Raw genomic sequence first — 22,214 nt, forward strand, 5'->3', positions numbered from 1 at the left:
AGTGTTCTGAAGAAAGCATGTAAGCGTCACACAAAACTGAATTCATTTTATTTTATTTATTTTTACTATTTTATTTATTTATTCATGAGAGACAGAGACAGAGACACAGAGAAGCAGGCTCCATGCAGGGAGCCCGATGTGGGACTCGATCCCGGATCCTCAGGATCACGTCCTGGGCCAAAGGCAAGAGCTAAACCGCTGAGCCACCCAGGGATCCCCCTGAATTCATTTTAAAAAGGAAAGAGAAATACATTTTCCCTGCATTGGAGTTTTTTTTTTTTTTTTTTTTTGGAGTTTTCTTAGTAGGAGAAATAAGGAGTACAATAAGAAAGCTTTATTTAGGTAAAGGGTGAGCTGAGCTGAGTCTTATATTTTTTCAAAGCTTGGAAATCTCTGGACCGATGAATAAGGAATTGTGTTGGAATGCACTGAATCTTGGCCTGGCTTCATGCACAGCAGCAGAGTAATTGCGAGCCTGTGAAACCAGGTGTGTTGGCTTCGATTGTAGGTCTCTCGCAGCTCGCAGTGGGGGGGACCGGCCATGCCCAGCCGCCTTCTCCAAGAGCAGAACTTTTTGAAGAAGCAGAACTGGCCACGGGCAGCAAAGTTCCTCTGGTTTCCTGGCCTGTTTGGCCACGGCCCATCCCTGCCCTGGACTCTGCCTCCCCTTCTTTGGCCACCGGCCTGGTAGTAGGGAGCAGAGTGTAGACGGATGGCACTGCCTCATGCAGTTAAAGCACCAGTGCATGCTGTTTTACATGCAGATAGAGAGCTGGCGTGGAACACAGAGCATTAACTTCCACTCCCGAAGAAACTACCTCGCTTTGCTCTTAATGAAGCTGTATTAAGGCTATGAGCTTCATATTTTAATATTCAGGAACCTGTGTTTCTTGTGTAGAGAAGGCGAGAGCATGAAGCAGCAAAATTTTAGTTGCGATTTCATGGCAGCAGGTGAGCGGTTGACCCGGGGGTGGTACGGATCTCTTCCCCTGGACGTTCAGCCCCATTCTCTTCCCTCTGCTTCTCGGTTAAGGGTCAGGTAGTTCCCTGTTGTAATTCTATCCAGTTTATCCAGAAGGTGAACGTCTTTATTACCGAATGGCAGAGAATTCGAGTTTACCCCAGTGGTATTTACTGGCAACACCCATGTTGAACAGGAAGGCAGAGAACTGGGATGCATCACCCCCACTACTGACTAGTTGGGTAAACTTCATCCCATTCCCAGTTTCCTCATCTGTAAAATGGGAAGCATAATAATATTTGCTCTGCCTACCTCACGGGGCTGTTGTGGGTACAAGTGAGAAAATACGTATGAACACATAAAATTTAATGTGATCTACAGTTGTGGAGTATTGTGAAATGTAATAACAAGCATAAGGAACTTGTCAGTTGTGGAAAACAATGCCTAACATATTTAATATAAGTGGCTTTTACTGCTCCAGTAGTTATTAAAACTGCAGATTTTAGTGTGTACCCCCGTTTCCTCGAATTTGTAGACATCTTTTGATATATTTTATAAAGATCACGATATTTCAGCTGAGTTAGATTCCAACCTATTTCTCAGAATCAGTCCCTTTTCATGAAAGGATAAAAAAAATGTGGCTTCCACAATTCTGCATAGTTTTCTTTTTTTTTTTTCTGCATAGTTTTCAATGGCAACCCTATAACACGTCAAACATGAGGCAGTAGGCCACGTGAAATAGCCCAAGTAGCCATAGTTATGGGAATATAACTGTCTTGTCATTGAGAGTTTTCTAAAATTCTCTATTTATCTTGGGTAACGGGGGTGGGAGAGTTTTTGTGATGCATTTTATTTACCCCCAGCTCAGAGAGAGGCAAATTGGCACACTTCGTAAAATAATGAAAAATAGGAGGCGACTGGGTGGCTCAGTGGGTTGAGCATCTGCCTTGGGCTCAGGTCATGATCCCCGGAGTCCTGGGATTGAGCCCCGCATCCTCGTCCTCCTCGGGGCTCTCTGCTCAAGGGGGAGTCTGCTTCTCCCTCTCCCTTGGCCCCCTTCCTGGCTCATGCTCTCTCTCTCTCTCTTTTGCTCACTCTCTCTCTCAAATAAATAAGTAAAATATTTTTTAAAAATAATGAAAAATAGGGAAAGAGTTGTTGCTGCTTGCAGAGGAAAATGGGTGGATTCTAAGCACACAGATGCCCATGCCTGGAATCTGAGATCAGCTCCCCTAAGGAAGCCTTGGGGAGCCAGAATGAAAGAGCAATGTGGCCCGGACACAAAAGAAGAGGGAGACACACAGTGTTCAGCTTGTGCCCAGGTGGACCCAGCATGTCTGTAAATTATAGGGAGACATGAGAGGAGGAAAAGAGGGGGATGGGGGTGGGGCAGGAAGGGGAAGCAGAGAAATAATATCTGTGGGTCACAACTGGAAAAGTATTTTAAAATTTGCAGCTTAAAACCTGCAAAGCTGCAAAATTTAGAAATGACTATTGATAGAGGATGGTTTAATCCACAAAAGAATCACATTGAGTCCAAAGTGAGATGCATAGAATATAAAATAAGATCTGAAAACCTCAACTGGTCTGCCAGTGGGCATAATAAATTTTGAAGAGGCTTCAATTTCTTTCCACGGCTGGATGAACAATTTGCTGAGGTGGAGTTTCAGAGGAAACAAGAAGATTAGCTTTGTATTTGATGCAGAGTATTAAGGGCTTCCTAAAGAGATTAAATCAAAACCTGATTACAGTCCACTAATGCTTTATTAATGTAGCAGACATTTTTTGCTTTTCAAGTTTTTCATTTAAACTTGTGTTTGTGAATATTATTAAATTTCTTGGGATTAAGGACTTTTAAAGCCCCTCGTTTGCAAAGCCCTATTATTCAGTTCTCTGCAGGGGCTCAGAAAGCCCTCTACACATTCGCCCCCACAGCTGGTCATTATCGCAGGGGGGCTTAGGGAAGACAAAGGGGAACCCGAACAGCTTTGGCAGGGGAACTTGGCCAGGGGAAGAGAGATGTTCACGACTGTTCCTTCACCTTTGCCATCCCATCCCCTCATCCCCTCTCCGATTCCTGGCTGCTGATGATTCTGGGGACAGGGTGGGGTATTTAGCCCTGCAGAACCGCACGCAGCTTGGCCTCCTGAATAGGCTTGCTAGGGCTCCTAATCTGCAAGTGTAGGCTCCCTGTAGGGGCTCCCCCCTCTCCTTCGCATACCACTGCCTCTCCCAGAAGGCTCCTCTTCCTCCATTTGGCTGTTTAAATTCATCCCCTCCTTCCAGGCTCATCTCAAATGCATCCTCATTGTCCCTTCCATCACAAACAAGAAACAAAATCTTCAGTGGTGTTGGGCCATCCCAGCTTTGCCTACTCAGTGGCAAAACTTAAAAATCTTACAGGTTCCAAGGTCGAGAGGAGGAGGAAGTGGAGAGCAAAGGTCCCAGGCTTTCCCATGAGGGAAAGGCTTCTCTGTCCCTAACATCAACAGTGTCTGTTGCTCCAACTGCCAGGCATGGTCATTTGCTTGTGTCTTCCTCATATGGCTCATGAACTGCCAGATGACCTGGGCTCTGTGCAAGCCCCGTAGTGACGATTTTCTTACTTACTCTGTGCAGATATTTGACTGTCTTGTAAATGTACCATTGACTAGGAAGGCTGTCTTCCACATTTTGGTAAAAATTCATGCCCAACTTTTATAGGGGACGGTCAAGTTGGCTGAGCAAGAATGCATTACTTTTCTGGGTAAAATGCATTACTTTTTTGGGGTAAATGGGGATTTTCTCACCACTGTGGAATTAAAGCAGAATACAGAAAAAAAAAAAAAAACAAACCTGTTGCTGTGGAAGCTAAAACTGTAGCTTTCATCCTTAAGTCCTGATTTCAAGTGTTGGAGTTAATCAAAACTCCCTGTCCCTTCATCCTGCCTCATCTGTGTGTCCCTTTCTCATTTTGACAGATCTAGTCAAAATGATCTAAAAACAAATTATTTTTTATTTTTATTTTTTACTTTATTGGAGTTCAATTTGCCAACATATAGCATAACTCCCAGTGCTCATCCCGTCCAATGTCACCCAGTCACCCCCACCCCCCCACCCACCTCCCTTTCCACCTCCCCCTTGTTCTTTTCCCAGAGTTAGGAGTCTCTCATGTTCTGTCTCCCTCTCTGATATTTCCCACTCATTTTCTCTCCTTTCCCCTTTATTCCCTTTCACTATTTTTTATATTCCCCAAATGAATGAGACCATATAATATTTGTCCTTCTCCGATTGATTTATTTCACTCAGCATAATACCCTCCAGTTCCATCCACGTCGAAGCAAATATAAAAAATTATTGAGGATATAAATCTATAAAAAGATGTGTCTCCCATAACATTGCATCTGCATGTCTTTGAACGCTTAGAGTTTTTGATATAGTTCAGCTATTTGTATATTCCCTTCTCATACATGTGAGCATCTTGAGGGCAGAAGGTCTATCTCCTTTGCTTTTGTGTCCCTTGCAGGGCCCAGCCCGGTGCCTTGTATAGGGGTCAATGATCGACTGCATGAAGGACAGGATCAGTGTGCACGTGTCTGTTTGCATCTACATGTTGGCTCTTTACTCCGTTATGTGGTGTAACAGTGATAAGCCATAGTGAGGCCAGTAGTGAGTGGGGCTGAACTGTCTCTGGGTTAGCCCTAACCTAAACCACAGAAGTGAATAAGTAAAGGAACAACAACAACAAAAGACCCAAACACATGGACCCATAGCTCTCTCTAGTACACAACTGCATATTAGGGAAGCACATGTTGTTAGTCACTATCAACTTGTCTTTTTGGTGGGAGGAGCGGCCGGGGAGACACTTTAGTTACTACACATTCCTGAATATTAGGCAGTTTGCTATTTAAGTAACCTTTACTGACTCTTGTTTCCTTAGGAAACAGATGAAAGACTAAGGAGGTTTGTATAACCAACAAGTGGCCTTTAACACCCCTGATAACATTTTGTTTAACTCAGGTCTGTTAATGAGGCTTCTGATTGCTCCTACCAGATACGTGGATTGTTCCAGAAATCAGTCTATTCAACTGGGAACCTCTTGAGTTAATTTGGCCCTGTATGTGCTGAAATTGACAGTTGAGGAGGCATCAAGTAAGCTGTCCAAAGCCCGCTGTTCTAAAATTCAAAAAAAAAATCTCAACAAAGTGAAAAATTTGAATTTCTAACATAAAATGAAGACCTTCTGATGAATTTTTGTTTATTCAGCATTGGAGAAAAACACTTCTTTGCTAATCAAGAAAAAGGAGAATTAGGACAGATGCCACCTTTTCAACTGCCAATCTTTTTCAGGATAGAGAAAACAGCCAGAGATTCCAGAGCCTTTGTGCTGTAACAGATTATCAGTACAATCTGGTACAAGCCTTCTACCCATGGGCCTTAATCACTTAATAGGTAAAGGAGTTGGATCAAATATGGACTGGCTCTTCCAGCTCTGACTATAGATGAAACATTATTTTATTACTTTATATAGTTCCATTCTGGAGTGGTAACCGATAGGGAGGTAGAAACCATGCCCATTTGGCGGGTATCCATTCGAATTTACTCCCACGATAGAAGAGCGCCTTCACTTGTAGCTGTCCAGTGCAGAGGATATACTACTGTATGTCTACAATACACAGCACACTTCCAGAATTGAGAACGGAAAAAATTATTCTATTATTTTTCATATTGATTACATGTTGAAATGATAATATTTTAGATCCATTTGGTCATATGAAATATGTTATAATATTAATTTACCTGTTACTTTCTACTTTCTTCTTCGTATTATCTAAACATTGTACAATTTTATCCATGCCTCATACTATATTTGTCTTGGACAACCCTGGCCTAGAGAGTTCCTCCTTCTCCATGTGACCTGAGTTCCACTACTTAGAAATCTCCCAAGGTTGAAACCATCTAAACTTGTGGTTTTCAGCCTTCGATGCACTTTAGAATCACATGGGGATCTTTTAAAAAATACTGACCCCCCCCACCTTATTATTCTGATTCTCTGATCCAGCTCCTAGCGATCTTGGAATTTCTTCCAGAAGGCCGTAGGGGGTGTGGTCATGAAGAGGCGGACTCTGTTAGCCGAATGCCAGAAACACATCTGAGCCTGGGCCGGACAGCTGCTGGATGAGGGGGAGGCAGCACTGAAACAGGCTTAGCTCAGACCCTCAGCTAGTTATTAAGAGCAAAAGGGCCCTCTCCTTAGCTCTTCAGTTGTTACAAATCAAGCAAACAGAACCAAAACAGTAACTTGAATTAATTCTGTCTTAGCTGCTACTGCTTATTTGAGTTTCTGAAAATCAGCTTACAGCATTCCATCCGGCCTCCCAGGGAGATACTGGGCATTGCTTGGTCTGTTTTCAGAGAGGAAAATGGAGCTCAAGGACTATGACCATCTCTTTGGTTAAGAGAATTCCTTCTGGGGACGCCTGGGTGGCTCAGCGGTTGAGCGTCTGCCTTGGGCTCAGGGCGTGATCCCTGGTCCAGGGATTTGGGTCCCACATCGGGCTCCCTGGGAGGAGCCTGCCTCTCCCTCTGCCTGTGTCTCTGCCTCTCTCTGTGGGTCTCTCATGAATAAATAAAATTACAAAAAAAAAAGAATTCCTTCTGCCAAATTTTGCCTATTTTGTTTTACATTTGTTTCAGTGCAGAGATTTTTTTTTTTTGGACCCTTAAGGGATCTAAGGAAGAGAACATAGAAAAGGCAGTTGCATTGGACTTAGACTGTCCTCTAGAATGGAGCAAGCAACCATCAAGTTCATGTTGATTCCTAGTAGCATAGGCTGCATTGTCTAGCCTGACCCTCAAATTCTGGGAGTTGCCCTCTGCGATCTGCCGCCCGGAATGCTCATTAGAGCCACAGTTGTTTGTGGCTAGGCCCTGGCATGGGTCCAAGTGAGGAGGATGCTGCTCCTCTTCTGCTAAGTCTTCCTGCTTCTCAGGGCTGTAGGTGCCTGTCCGCCCTCTACAGATGACTCAGGTTGGAGTCCTGGCAATTAATCTGGGACAGGTTTAAAAAACAACTGAAAACCCTAGGCCTTTAAATCAGACTCTACTGAATTGTCTCATGAGGTCTGGGGAAGTCACCTTCCTTCTCAATTCTAGGGATGCTTGAGAAAGAGGTACTGAGTTACTGTGATCACGAATGGCCAAATTCAGTGCCACCTGCAGTGGTGGTGCTACCTTGTCGAGGCACCAGATGATTAATGGGAGAAAAGTTCCAGTAAATAATCCAGTGTGTCCACAGTGCCCTGAGGCTTTACCATTCCTCTCTCTGCCCGGGAATTTTGATTAAATACCACTTTGATGAGTTAAGATTAAGTTAAAGGGTTTATGTTATGTTTTCCTGAGTTAAGATTACGTTAAGGTGTTGATGTTGTCTGAGTTATTTTGGAGTGACGTTGGGCAAATAACTTCTCTAAGCTTCACTTGTAGAATAGGAGTCATCACAGTACCTACCTCCTATTCTTGTGAAGATTTAATGAGTCGCCCTGCATATTTCCAGCCCCTGGTACAGTGACGTGCTCAGAATAGCAGCTGAGGAAAGGTTTGTGGGATGAATAGATGAATGAATTAACAAATATTAATATTACAGTCAAAGCGCATGCTTACAGAGATGCATTTTTGGGTCAATCTTTTTTGGGTCAATCTGAAAGTACCAGGGTTGGCAAATTGAACACCAATAAAAAATAAATTAAAAAAAAATAAAAGTACCAGGGTTTAGTATGCAAAACTAATTACTAAAGCCTAATTAGTTTCTCTATCAAAGATTCAGACTCGGTGTGCCTCCATTTCCTTGGCATTTTCATACAGTAGATGCCAGACATAGCAGATGAAGAACTAGAGAAAGCATCTTCTAACACTGGCTTTGAGGCTCACACTGGCCAGGGTACATGTTTTATGTTGCAGAGATATTTTAGGGGTTCAAATTGTTCTCAGCTGTGAAAAATGATAAATACAGATACTTTATAGCCAAATGTAAGTACAGTCTACTAAATAAGGAGCCATTGAAATGGACAAGCATTGAGTTGGATTGGTAATCAGTAATTATATATTATATTGAAACATGTACATTTTAGTGCTTGAGGAAAAAAGTAGGATTCTCTGAACTGCCTATGTAACTTCTCCCCACCCCCAAAATAGAGCAGATGTGTAACTAGGAGCCCAACTTTTTCTTTTTAAGAGCAGCTGTAAGAGGATAGTGATATTAACTTACCAAAAAGATTTTACATGGAGCCATGCATTTAGATTTTTTAATGTCAGGTGTGGTATGAAAGATAACAACATGCTTTTTTACTGAGGACAGATTTTTCTGAAAGTTCATCTTCATGCTATAGTCATAACCTAAATTACACTTGAATGAAACTTTGGAAAAAATAAAATTGAAAACCTCTTGGATTAAGAGAGAGTTGTAGCTACAGCAAATAAAAATGACATGCTTTAAGTTAGGTCCCGGTTAGAGAGCATCGACCCTGATGTAATTCATTGGAATTTCAGTTTTATTTATTTTATTTATTTTTTGAGAGGGGGGCAGAGGGAAGAGGAGGAGAGAGTGAGAGACAGAATCTCAAGTAGGCTCTACGCCCAGTGTGGAGCCCAACATAGGGCTCCGTCTCATGACCCTGAGCCCAATTCAAGAGTCAGCTTAACTGACTGAGCCACCGAGATGCCCGTGGAATTCCAGTTTTAAAGCCAGATAAAAAAATAAATAAATAAAAAATAAATAAAGCCAGATCACCTGCATAGCTTCATTTTAGTTTTTCTTAATCCCATGGATCATTTTCTTTTGGCGTCTTCACTATTGGACCTCTGTGGCGTGGGGGACGGGAGCAGAGAATATTAGGATCTCTCACGTGGGCAGGGACAAAGTGAGAAAGAGGGAAAAGTGGTGCAAGTAAGGAAGCTGGATGTATAGCCGGCTCAACAGGTGCTACAGGGAGCTGGGTCACAAAGTGAGTTGGAGCTTTACTCTGGCCTCTGTGCCTGGGTGAATGTAAGGAAATATGCATTTACCATGCCATTGCTTTATTTTCAATTCTGTTAACAGCTTTTTAAGTCAACATGATATTTCATAGCAATTAGCTGTAATTACAAATCTTAAAAACATTTTTGTGGCTAATTACATGCTTAATTGTTGTTCCTTCATTTTCATTTAATTCTAAAAGAAATTAACTGTGCCATTTTGACAAGTGCTTAGTGTTTTTAAAACTGATCATGAATACTCTCTTGCTGAAATTTGTGGTTATACATCTTCGCAAACTTTCCCCCAGTCTGAAACTGTCTACAAATGTTGGCGGTAGGTCCCCTGTGTGCATGCTGGTCGCAGGCTACTCTCACACCTATGGTTGCCTGGAAGGGACTGTCATCGTGGCCAAGAAAAAACGAGCCACTCAGTCAGTGGCAGACTAGAGAAGAATTGGGCGTCAGATTTTCTGATGGTGATTGTTTGGCCACTGGGCAGCAGGCCACCAAGTGAGTTATTGATCCAGTGGAGCTCAGCCCATTTGGATTGCCAGGATTGGCTTTCTGTCATCAGGTTACTAAAACTGTGTGTCTGGAGAAGAAGAAAACAATTTAAAAACACTGGTAGGCTCTGTGACTTAACAGGTTTAAACTCTCTAAAGGAAAATATCATAGGCATTGGCTCTAGGGTAGATGAATGGGAGAAATCCTGACCACTTGGACTTCAGATGTGTGGAATGAATCTCTGAAATTCAATTAACTGGCCCGGATAGCATCTGAAATGCCGTTCGTGGTGGGGAGGGATAAAGTTCAACAGTACTGATGAGGAATTTCAGTAAGTGTGATATTTGCGCTGAATTCTTAAGAGGAAGGGGAGGATAAAGGTGAGGACACAGAAGACGTGGGCCAAATTCCAGTTCAGATGCTTATTAGCTATGCAGCCTTCCACGATTTTTTTCAGACCAATAAGATAATGTGAGTAAAAGCAATGAAGATAGTACTTGACACCTAGAAGGGTCTCAGCAAATGTTCTTTTTCTTTCTTCTCTTAAGTCTTAGGGTTGTTATTCTATTAAGAACTCAGTTTTGAAGATGACTTCATTCTGAGATATTTTATTCTTATTTATCAGTTGATGGCATAAGAGTGACCCATTATTAACCTGTAGACTCATATAATTTTTTAAAAGATTTTATTTATTTCTTTATTAATAAGAGAGAGAGAGAGAGAGAGAGAGAGAGAGAGGCACAGGCAGAGGGAGAAGCAGGCTCCACGCAGGGAGCCTGATGTGGGACTCGATCTGGGCCGAAGGCAGGCGCTAAAACCACTGAGCCACCCAGGGATCCCCCCCCATATAATTTTTTATGATATTTTAACACTTTCCTACCATTGAATTATAATACAAACTTCTTAATTTCATATTTTTCTTACCTTATGGTGCTAAGATGATGTTTTTAATGATCTGAAAGGAATACTAACTTAGGATTGGGATATAATCACACTGGCAAATGGATGCAGAATTTTTCCCCAGAATATATACAAGTGTTGTGTGAACCTGAAAATAGTTTTTTCTTTGTCTGGATTTTTTTTTTTATCACTTTGTCCCATTCTCTTGGAGGATGTTGATGTTTGTCTTCCTCATACCTCCAGTAGCAAAGCAAAAAATAATGCATTGCCTTTAATGTCAGTCCTGACAATGATAGATGATGGCTGTTTGTATGCGTGTGAGTGACAGGTCCCATAGCTCACAGCCCTTCCATCGCACACATCTCACCTCAGCCTTCATGGCTGAGTCCCACCCAGCTCAGCCTGCTTGTTTGTTTGTTTCTTTCATTCTTTCTTCTAGGATTTATTTACCTATTTGAGAGAAAGAGAATGAGAGAGAGAGAGAACAAGTGGTGGGGGGTCGGAGGGAGGGAGAGAGAGTCTCAAGCAGACTCCACACCGAGTGTGGGGCCCAAGGTGGGGCTCAGTCCCCTGAGATCATGACCTGAGCTGAAGCCAGAGAGCTGGACACTTAACCGACGGAGCCCCCCATGCGCCCCAGCCTTCTTGAACCTATTCTTTGGGACCGCCCGTGAGCCCATCACTTATGGGTCTCAGTCATTGTGATGAATCATTCATCCAGAAAATATTTATTGAGCCCATTTACTGGACCAGAAATTCTGCTAAGTGACGGAATCATGGAGATGCCTAAGGCACAGCTCCAACCAGAGCTAAGACCTGTCTAGAGATTAACTATAACAAAGATTTAAAAAAGGTCACATGGAAGAGCAGGGAGCGATTGGTGTTCAGTTGGGGGAATTCGGGCAGGGCTACGCTCATTCGTTCAGGAAACAAATGAACAAGAGCTTGTGCTAGGCTGAGGCTACAGAGACAGAACTCGGTCTGTCCTCAAGGAGCTTAGCTTCTTGGGTGAGGCGGACAGCCAGGCTGATGACAGCACCTTAGAGACGGTTAAGGCAGGAACAAAGTGCTGAGGGAACCTAGGAGCTAATATATTTGGGGAACCAAGGAGTCATGGCAGAAGCAGAGGTTAAGCTGGGTTTTCTTTAGTGAGTTTATACTCTAGTGAGTGTGACTGCTACGCATGCAAATAATTCCCAAACCAAGGAGAAGGTGCTGAGTGCCCTTGAGCGCCCTAGGAGAGCTTCGGACTAAGGGCTGCGAGGGGGGAGAGTAGGGTGAATGTGCTGACTTCCAGCTGGGGGCCTCAGGGGACTATTTCTCAAAGAGACCAAATTGCAGCTGGGCCTTAAAGGCTGAGCAAACACTGGTGGGAGGGCAGGGGGAGGGAAGGAGGGGACGAAGCAGCAGGAACGGCAGGCATATAGGCATGGCCTGTCACTGGGAAGTCCTATGGGGGTGGAGGACACACTTCTGAATGTGCTTTGGGATCGAGGGCTCTGGAGTCGGGCTGGTGGGGTTCCAGCATTGCCGTGTCCTTCACAGTCAGGCCTGCTGGTGAGACTGAGCAAGTGTCTTAGCCTCTCTGAGCCTTGGTTTGAACATCCGTAAAACGGGGCTGACAGTAATACTGAATCCCACAGGGACAGCCCCTGAGGATCAGTTTAGTTCACGCATACGTAGGCCCCCCAGCAGCACCCAACGAGAGGGCAGAGAGGGCGCACCGCATGTGTCCCTTGTGGGCGGCAGCGGCGGTAGTATCCACCGCAGCTGTCATATAAATAGGAACAACTTTAGGGAGTTTTTGTGCTGGGAGCTTGTGGGGACACCCCTAGGATGACCTGACCTGCTGGAGCCTCAGGGGCCGTTGAAGAATGATCAATACTGTCGTGTCCTCTTGGCATAGTTGTTAAGGTACCCCTGGGCCATGTCCTAGCCACATAAATAACCAGGCCTCAGCAGTTGCAAAGGGCCCACGCAGAACATTGGCTCCGGGACAATGGGGACAACTGATGAGGACCACGTCCAAGGTGGAGGTGCAGAGCCCCCTGTCTGTGATACACATCACACCAGCAGCAGAGCTTGCCAACAGTAGGCACTGCCAGTGGTTGAACTGAAGGCGGTGCCGGGGCGCCTGCGTGGCTCAGTCTGTTGGGTGTCCGACTCTTGGTTTGGGCTCAGGCCCTGATCTCAGGGTCCGGGGATCGAGCCTTGCACTGGGCTCTGTGCTCTACGGGAGTCTGCTTGAGATTCTTTCCCTCTCTCCCTTCCCCTGCTCATGCTCTCTCTCTCTAAAATAAATCTTAAAAAAAAAAAATGAAGGCGGTGCTGAAAGTCTGGCCATCAAAGAACTGAATGCCTATGTCCCGGGTGCCTTAGTGTTCATACTCCTACCTCCAGCTGAAATTTTAGTATGGAAGTGTGTGTGGCTGTCTGCAAGTAATCCCGCAGTGTTCCCACTAGGGGCAGGCTCACAAGAAACAGGCACAGCCTGAGATCAGTGATCTGCAAAGTCGCGGAAACTGTTCTTTTTTTATTTTTTATTTTTTGGAAACTGTTCTTTCTTGCGTTGACACTTTTGTGCATTTTCGGACGCGCTCGACATGTACAGCTGCATTTAGCAGGTGGCCTGTGACTCCGTATATTCCCACTGTGCGCCCAACTGCAGATCCAGCAGATGGATGTCATCGTAAACGTGACTCTTTCGGGTTGCCCTAACCTTTGGCTATTTAATCTGGTTCCTCGTAATCGCTAAGCACACACACCACTGCTGCAAGACAGAGGCGCCTTACCAACTCCTGGAAGAGCCCACAAATCTCCCTTCTCAAATGAGCTTTAGCATAGCAGGCTCAAAGGTTCCTTTGCAGATTCACGACGAGCCTCTGGAAGTTTCTGAGACACAGAGCAATTAAAACGGATCTCTTTCTGAGACCTCTGTGTCTTACACTCTCAGAGCTCTGTGTAAACATCATCTTGTAGACCTAGAAGTAAGGGAATCATACTGCACTGGAAAATTATTATTCTGTGTCTTAATCAAAAAGGATTTAAAGGTGGCCAGTGGCAGGTATTGTGCCAGTAATCAACAGCCCTGCAAGGGTTCAGCTTTGAGTGTCTTCTGCCCAGTTTTTGCACCTTCCATTAGAAAATGGGTCTTAACTAATACCCCATTTTTGACAAACGCTAATTAAAAATTTGCCTGGAAAAAATTGCCTGTGCCTCCTTTGAATTTTTTTTTTTCTTGAGAAGGGATATTTTGGATGGCTCTTGTTTGTTTAAAAACACTACCCATGGAAGTTTCCTAAAATAAATGTACTTGTGGCAAACAGACTTTCAAAATCACTCACGGATCCTGGAGACCCGGGATCGAGTCCCACGTCGGGCTCCCTGCGTGGAGCCTGCTTCTCCCTGCCTGTGTCTCTGCCTCTCTCTCCCTTTCTGTGTGTGTCTCTCATGAATAAATAAATAAAATCTTTAAAAAAATCATTCACAGAGTAGAGGTAGGGGCATAGAAACAAGGGAACTGAAGTTCAGAGGAGTTAGGTTGAGCGAACAGAACGCGGCACTTGGGATTGAGCCACCTGTATGACCCCGAGAGAGCTACAGTGCAGACTCAGTTTCTTCATCCAAAAAAACCGGGCAAAAAAGATCCCCCTATAACACAGCACGTGTCCCGAAGGAGGATTAATTAAAATAGTCTAAAATAGGGAAAATGCTTTTTGTAAATCACAAGCTGCTATTCAAATGTAAGGAATTACCCTGAAATCACTAATTAATTCCTAGAGTTTGTGGAATCTATAGAGGTTGCCCCTGTAGCAGATCATGTCATATGGAAACAAATAATTTTTCTTCCTCTCTGATTATTATTATTATTTTTTATTGCCCAGCTTCCCTGGGTAGGTCTTCACCTTGTTGTGGCAAAGAGATTTCTCTTCTATTAAAAAAAGAAAACAAATGTAAGGAATTACTCTGATCATCACTATTCAAAGTCCTACAGCTTATTTTTTAATCTTTATTTTATTTTAATTCATTAATTAATTTTTTTGCCCGGGATAGTCCCACAACCTATACCTGGCTAGTCAGTTTGTCTGAATAAATATAGTGAGTCACCCAGTGAGCACTGGGTGTTATTCTGTATGTTGGTAAATTGAACACCAATAAAAAATTAATTTATTAAAAAAAAATATATATAGTGAGTCACTTATGTCTCTCCCCACTAGATGGCAGGCGAGCCACTTGGTAAAATACTGTTCGGGCCGAGGATCCACGCAGCCAGCAATCGTGGGGTGGTGAGGCAGTGCAGCAACCACAAAGGGTGGATTAGAATTGTGATGAGCAGAGGCAGCCTGTATTGTGAAAATAAATTTCATTCAAACGCCACAGGCTTACAGTTCACCAAAATCTTGTATCTGTGAAAACATGATCCTTTTGACTATAAGAAAAAAGGACAGCTAAGCAAATAATTTCAGCCAATAAGGAAGTGTTTAGCCCACTCCGAGTTATAGCTAACAGACTTAACGATTATTTATGGCACCACTTTACAGATAATGGTTTCATCCATATCAGGAGTCGACAAAGTGCTTCTGTAGAGGGCCGGAGAGTAAATATTTCTGGCTTTGCGGGTTGAGCCATTTCTGTTGAGTGGACTCAACTTTGCCTTTGCCGGCTAGAAGCCTGCAAACAGACTGAGACAATAAGACAATGAGTGGGCATGGCTCGGTTAGAATACATTTTAATGATGGATGCTGAGTCTGGAAATCCATGTAACTCTATTTTATTTATTTATTTATTTATTTATTTATTTATTTATTTATTTATTTATATAACTTTGATTTACCACCAGACACTCTTCTTTTGACTTTTTTGACCATTTAAAAATGTGAAAACCATTCTTAGCTCAAAGACCATACAAAGAATGGCAATAGGCCTGATTTATTCCCCGGGAAGTCATTTGTAGGTCCCTGGATTTTTTTTTAAAGATTTTATTTATTCATGAAAGACATATATATATATGTATATATATATATATATATATATATATATATATAGAGAGAGAGAGAGAGAGAGAGAGAGAGACAGGCAGAGGGAGAAGTAGGCTCCATGCAGGGAGCCTGACATGGGACTTGATCCCAGGACCTGGGGTCAGGGCCTGGGCTGCAGGTGGCGCTAAACTGCTGAGCCACCTGAGCTGCCCAGGTCCCTGGATTAATACCCATAATAGTCTTAACAATCAGATGGACAGTCCCCTCAGTTAACGTAAATAAACTTTTTACTGCTTTCATAATCCATTTCAACGTGGCTTTTTTTGTATGTGTACAAATGACTGACCATGCCTATGATATTTTGCTTACCTCTCAATATAGCCTTGTGTCTTGTTTGCTAGATCGACTATAAAGAAAAGAATTCAAACAGTGGATGCGTTGTTCTTAGAATTACCAGAAAAAAAAAAAACAACAGAACACCTGGTTAAATTTGAATTTCAGTTAAGCAACGAATAATTTTTACCCTAAAAGTTTGTTCCCTGTATTGCATAGGACATACTTGTATTGACGAAATATCTGTTGTTTTTCTGAGATTTTAACGGGGTGTTTTTATCGGTAAATGCGGCATTTCTTGTACTTAGGGACTTCGTCCATCCCGCATTGGCTGAAGCCTTAAGAGTAACGACAGATCTGAAGGCAGGACTCTAAAGTGACACGAGTCTTTAAAGGAGGTTTGAGGAGACGGCTCATCTGCACCCCGTGGTGGCTTCCAGCGTTCCTTAACCCGCTGCAAGCTCCGCTGGGCGTAAACCCGGCTTCCAGCCGCTTTCCGGGGGTCTGGGTTTGCATCCCGCGTGCCAGCCTCGCCTGAACAGCCCGTTTTCATTGCTTGGGTTTTTGCGAGAGCTTCCGGGGAACGTGAGGCCTTAGAAGGGGCTGGGCGCGAGCGGCGAAGCCAGCGCCCCAGGCCGGGGTGGCGGGGGGGCCGGGGCGGCCGGGGCCGCGCTTACCTGCGGCCAGAGCCCCGCGGGGTCGAAACGCGCGCGGCTCGCGTCCCGCGGCCGAGCTCCCGCTGCCCGGGCGGCGTCGGGTGGTCGCTGCGGGCCGCTGGTTAGGGGCACTCCCGCTCCGCACGGTGACACGTGTTTCATTTGCTTGGTGACTTGTCGCGGAAAGACGCGGAGGCTTGAGCCCCACCGGCCGATTTGCCGCTGCCCGAGCGGTGCGGCGGGTCAGCGCCTCCGACCGCTCGGGCGTCGGTCCCCTTGGCGGAGGCTCGTCCTCGGGCCTTGGGACGGTCACTCGGGTACTCGGGAGCCCCGGGCCGCGCTGCTGGCGCCGAGGGGCCGCGGGGGGGCGGGGGGAGCGCTGTAAGGGGGGCAGCGCTCCGCACGCGGCCACCTGCGCTGCACCGGTCCTCCCGTCCTTGCGCGGGCGGGGGGGGCGTGGGGGGCAGGTCGCGGTGGGGGGAGGTCGCGGCGTGGGGGGGCGCAGGCGTCTCGCGGCGCGGCCCGTTGCTAAAGGCGGCGCCGCGCGAGTCCCAGACTCGTCCCCGCCGGGGAGCGTTCGCATCTCGGCGGTCGGGAGAGGGCTTGGGGGGTTCCGGGGCGGCGGGAGCCCGGCAGCCCGGCGCCGGTCGGCTTTCCGCGGGAACCGGGCTGCCACAAACCCCCGGGGCCGCGGCGTGGGCTCCCAGGCAGCGCCTCTTGCGCCTCCTGCTCCCGCCGCCGACCGCTTTTCCACTTGCAAAATGAGGGGCCCCCGCCTGCCCCTCCCTCCCTCCGGTCACCGGCCGGGCCGAGGGCAAATCGACCCACGCACCTTAGGCGCCAAATTGAAGGCAGCGGCGGTGGGGGGTGTGCGGGGGGTGGGGGGGAGGAGGCGTGGGGCTTGCGCACCAAGACCCCCAGTAATTACCATCAAAATGAATTCAGTATCATTAAAAATTCAAAGTTCGTGCAAAATAAAATGCGATGATGAACAAAACATGAAGACGTGAAATAAAGACGAGATGTGACCCTCATGTGGCACCACTCAGCCACCCTGGCCTCCCCCTCACCCGGGCCCTGCAAGTCCACTCTGTAGCGATTCCCTCCTCTCTCCGTGCCCGCAAGTCCTGGGCCTCCGTCCTACTTCTCATTTGCTCTTTCTCTGCAATGAGTTCGGTTTTCACGGTGCCTGTGCCTCCCCGGCTGTGCAGAAGGAAGGTGACACTGCCGCTTCGCCACCTCGTGCCCCCAGGAGCCAAGCCCACTTCTTGGCTCGCTGAGGCCATTGGAACAGGTGCGCAGCTTGGAGGAGACCAGAGGCGAGAGCTGGTGCGGGAGCAGCACTGGAGCCACCAACCCCCCCACCAAACCCCCACGGAGGGAAGGCACAAGAAAGAGGAAGCTGTGCTCCCCTCATTAGGGCCTAGGAACCCATTCAGAGGACGCTTGAATATACATGTTTTAAAAGGAACCACAATAAAGCAGGGAAGGACTTTGCAGATTATTTTGCAGAAAGACGGATCCTTCTGTGCTTGGGGACAGCCTGTTCCTTTCTAGCCCGCCATGAGCATTTCCCGGTATTGCAATTCAGTCCGAATTTGCGATGCTCTAGCACCCCCTTTTTTTTTATATAAATTTATTTTTTATTGGTGTTCAATTTGCCAACATATAGCATAACACCCAGTGCTCATCCCGTCAAGTGCCCCCCTCAGTGCCCGTCACCCAGTCACCCCCACCCCCTCAATACAAAAGGGGGAGAAGTTGGGGAGGTGCAGACATCCTGGGCCCTGTCCTGCAGGCGCAAGGCCACCGCCTGGGCTGCGTGCCTTCCCTCTCCGGGCCTAGCTGTTCCACGCTCCAGCCAGCAGAGGGCACTCTTGCCACGCAGACTCCCTTGGACTTCTTGGGGCGGGGAGACTTTTCAGAGGCATAAAAAAATACTTGGACCCAGTAAGAAATATGCATGATTTTCCATGAAATATTAATGGGAAAAATAGATTATTATTAAGAACTTGTGTATGTCTATTTGATTAATGACCCATCAAACCGTGGAAGGAAAGAAGAGGTCTCATAACTGTCGTTATCAAACATTAAAATAGCAATGTGGTAATAAATATCAGCATGATATACTTAAATTATTTAGGACACAAATAAGACTTTTTCTCCTAGGAATGTGTGTGCCGAGACCTAGTAACAAGGAAGAACGGGTCTGCTTTATCCTAAACATCTTCTTTTTAATTTTTCATTTATTACAAACGAACTTTCATGAACACTGAGACAGTTAAACGAAACTTCCTCTCACCAAAGAAATCTGCCGTCTGAGGCCCTCTGTGATTTGCCTCAACAGATTTTGAACTTTGTGTTTCACTCTCCACTTTAGCCACCCTGTCTTTCAGCCTCGTCTCATTTTTTCCAGCATTTCCTTGCCTCTGCCTCCTCTTACTCCCCACTCACTTTCCCTCTTCACACTCTGGAAATCCTACCCATTCTTCAAGATCCACTTCAAATACTGACTTTTTGTGAGTGCTGTCAAGGGATGAAGCCTAGGGAGCCAGATGGCACTGTGGTGAAATGTCACGAGTGCTGTAATCAGAGTGGGGATGGGAAGGAGGCTCTGGGAGCTCTGGTTGGTACTTCAGAGCCAGCGGGTGCTTCAGACACAGGCCAAGAGATTGGGAAAGCTTCCTGGAAGAGGTGGTGCTTGAACTAGTGCTGAAGGTTAAGGAACTCTGGATGATTGAAATGGCCCCCGAGACTGGCTACCTTGTTGGTGACAAGGGAGGAAGGGAAGAGGTAGAGACAGGTAGGCCTGGGAAAGTAGGCCGGCACCATTACACAGAGGAGGTCGGACTTGATTCAATAAGCCATGGAGACTCATGGGGTGATTTCAAGTGGAGACGATATTGGATTAGACCCGCATCTCAGAAGATTGCTCTGGAGGCAGTGTGGTCCATAGGTTTGAATGGCCGGTGCCCCACTTAGGAAGTGGTACCATTCTTCAGATGAGGAAAGAGAAAGGCCCCAACTGGATAGATAAAGTAAAAATGGATAAAAGGGGGCACATGAGGCCCCAATAACACATTGTTGTGACTCTTACAGAATGTGTGGCTTCCTACCTTGTGTTATGTTACATTGCCCTTCCCTGGAAAACGAAGTTCCTGGAAATCAAGGTTTGTTTTTTTTTTTTTCTCAGTTCATTTCTTTATTCTTTGTATCATATGGCCTGGTACACGATAAGCTTGAGTTGACTGAGGAGAAAATGTCTGAATGATTTTCTCAGGAGGGCTTACTTTTGAAATGCTCTATTTGTGCCCTCTGGGCTCAAAAGCCAGCTGCATGACAGGTTTGTTTATCATCTTAGTCACCGCGCTGGGGTAGTTTATACATTTTGAAAGGAAATAAGATTTCTCATGGAAATCTCACCATTGGCTCCCACTTAGGGGTATCATACTTGGAAATGTTAAATGATTCCAATGGGCTGTACTTTTTGAGCTCGCCACTTGAGTGTGTGTGTTTTAGAAGTTGTGAAGGGGGATCCCGGGGTGGCTCAGCGGTTTAGCACCTGCCTTCGGCCCAGGGCATGATCCTGGAGGCCCGAGATCGAGTCCCACATCCGGCTCCCGGCGTGGAGCCTGCTTCTCCCTCTGCCTGTCTCTCTCTCTGTCTTTCATAAATGAATAAATTTTAAAAAATCTTAAAAAAAAGAGTTGTGAAGGAGGAGACCCATAGCTCTGCACAGCTTATATGACAGCAAACCCCTTGAGACCCAATGTCCTTTCAAACAGAGGCTACGATGAACTCAGTCCGGTTTGTCCATACAAATCCTCACAGGCTGTGGTGTGTTTAGGAAGTCTCTGTTCTTCTCTGTTCAAAGGCTGACAGAAAAAAACATCCTGAGATCCTCCTGCCCCTTTGGGCATGTGAGCTGCGTGAGCCTCAACTCAAAGCTCAGTCAGTGAGGCTTTAATTCTCCTTGGAGAGCATGCCAGGCCTCCTTGGACTCATGAGGACTTAGAAGAATGATGTTCCACCCTCAGCCGTGGAGATAAATGTACTTGGGAATAATACCTTGAGAAGGGGGGCACAAGAGTGTATCATTATTTAACAGCATCCCAACAGCTTCCAGTCTTGGTAGAGTTCACGGAACCAAAAGGTAACAGAGGACGTTTATTTCAGAGGCTTTGCCCTTCCCACTAGCCTGGTGCAAAAGTGATGTGTCCTTGGCAAGTTCAGAGAACACAAGGTGAAACTGTGACCATAAGCGAATGTGGTGGGTAGAAGGTATTTTATCATTTGAAAGTTGGTTGAATGAAGTTTTACCCAGTGATTCAGTGAAACATGTAGTAGTCATTCCTCCTGCCCTGGGTGATCAGTTTTTATGCTCTTGTTTGCTCCTTATTTCCTTTCATACATCTCCACCTCTTTCTAAAAAGATTTTATTTATTCATTTGAGAGAGAGAGAGAGAGAGAGAGCTTGAGCATGCATGAATGGGGGAGCAACAGAGGGAAAAGGAGAGAGAGGATCTTCAAGCAGATTCCCCACTGAGCATGGAGCCCGATGGGAGGCTAGATCCCACAACCCCAAGATCATGACCTGAGCCAAAACGAAGAGTCAGATGCTCAACTGACTGAGCCACCCAGGTGCCCCCATCTCTATCTTATAAGGTATAGAAAAGAATTGCTATTAGTATAATGAAGTTAAACTGTCCCCAGGTTCAGATAATCTGGTTTGGGATAAAATTGCCATAAATCTTCTGTTCAAGTTTGGTAGAGAGAGAGGAGATTTGGAAATTGAGCCTCATACCTTTAAATTGCTATTGGGATTCGGGCTTCATGACGCCTTAGGATTTAATCTGTTGATTTCAAGTGAAGAAAGATTTCATTTAACATGATTTCTCCCCAATGATCAGTTGTTCTGTAGTTGTAATTCTGAATCTTGTATTTAACCCGAAAAGCCACTGACAGTTATGTGATAGTGCCTAAAATGTACCATGAAACATGAGATTGTTCCCTCACGCCCACATGTGTATGCACACACCCCCACACTTATTATTACGAGAATGTTCACATCTACAGAGAAGTGGGATAGTGAAATGCATGTCCACCTACCGACCACCTGGATCAAACAATTGTTGATATTTTTTCATAAAAGAAGTGACTAGTTATATATGTATTTGCTTCAGCACCCCCAGCCCCCCAAAAAGTATTTGCCAGTGTCACCCCGGTTCCATTATTGGACCTAATAGAGTCAACAATAATCACCTGCTCTCCACCAGCAGCCTCCTCATATCCAGATTTCTCCAGTTGTGCCCAAACTGTGAGTGACCGTTAATTATTAGTGAAGCCATTATCGGAAGGTCGGAGATCTGAGAACTTGGTACTTACTGTCCCTCAGTTGACATGTCAGGAGTATAGATTGGTAGCAGAGCAGAACTTAAGCCAGCAAAATGTCTAGTAATTAATTATTCGTTTGGAAACAGTCCCTTCCTTGATCCATACTGACCTCTGGAGAAAGTTGAGCCATTGATTGGAATCAACTTGCGCCTCTGACTTGGTCACATGGGGGCTCTGACTCCACCAGAGCCCCCGTCTCCTGTAAAGAGGGGAAGTGCCATGGAGAGAGGCCCTCTGGCACTCTTCTAGGTGCACGGTCCGTTATTCCAACACCATTCACTGAGTAGTCCATCCTTTCCGCAATACCACAGAAATACCACAGAGCTATAAAATAATGAAAGAAAATATGTGAATATATTTTTTATCCTCTTAGGGTAGGGCAGCCTTTTCAAAGCAAGGCCTGAACCATTTGACTATGTAAATATTTGGACCATCTTTATGGCAAAAGACAAAATTAAAAAATAAATGACAGGCTCGGAGAAAACGTTTGCCACA

At 45.4% G+C, this 22,214-nt stretch overlaps 1 long non-coding RNA gene across 4 annotated transcripts in view; it reads left to right on the forward strand.

The window, feature by feature from the left end:
• Positions 1–22,214, forward strand: part of LOC112668474 (uncharacterized) — a 70,079-nt gene that overhangs the window by 29,339 nt on the left and 18,526 nt on the right. The gene's annotated exons all lie outside the window — the stretch shown is intronic.

The sequence above is a fragment of the Canis lupus genome, chromosome X (assembly GCF_003254725.2).
Source record: "Canis lupus dingo isolate Sandy chromosome X, ASM325472v2, whole genome shotgun sequence".
Classification (NCBI taxonomy): Eukaryota; Metazoa; Chordata; class Mammalia; order Carnivora; family Canidae; genus Canis; species Canis lupus.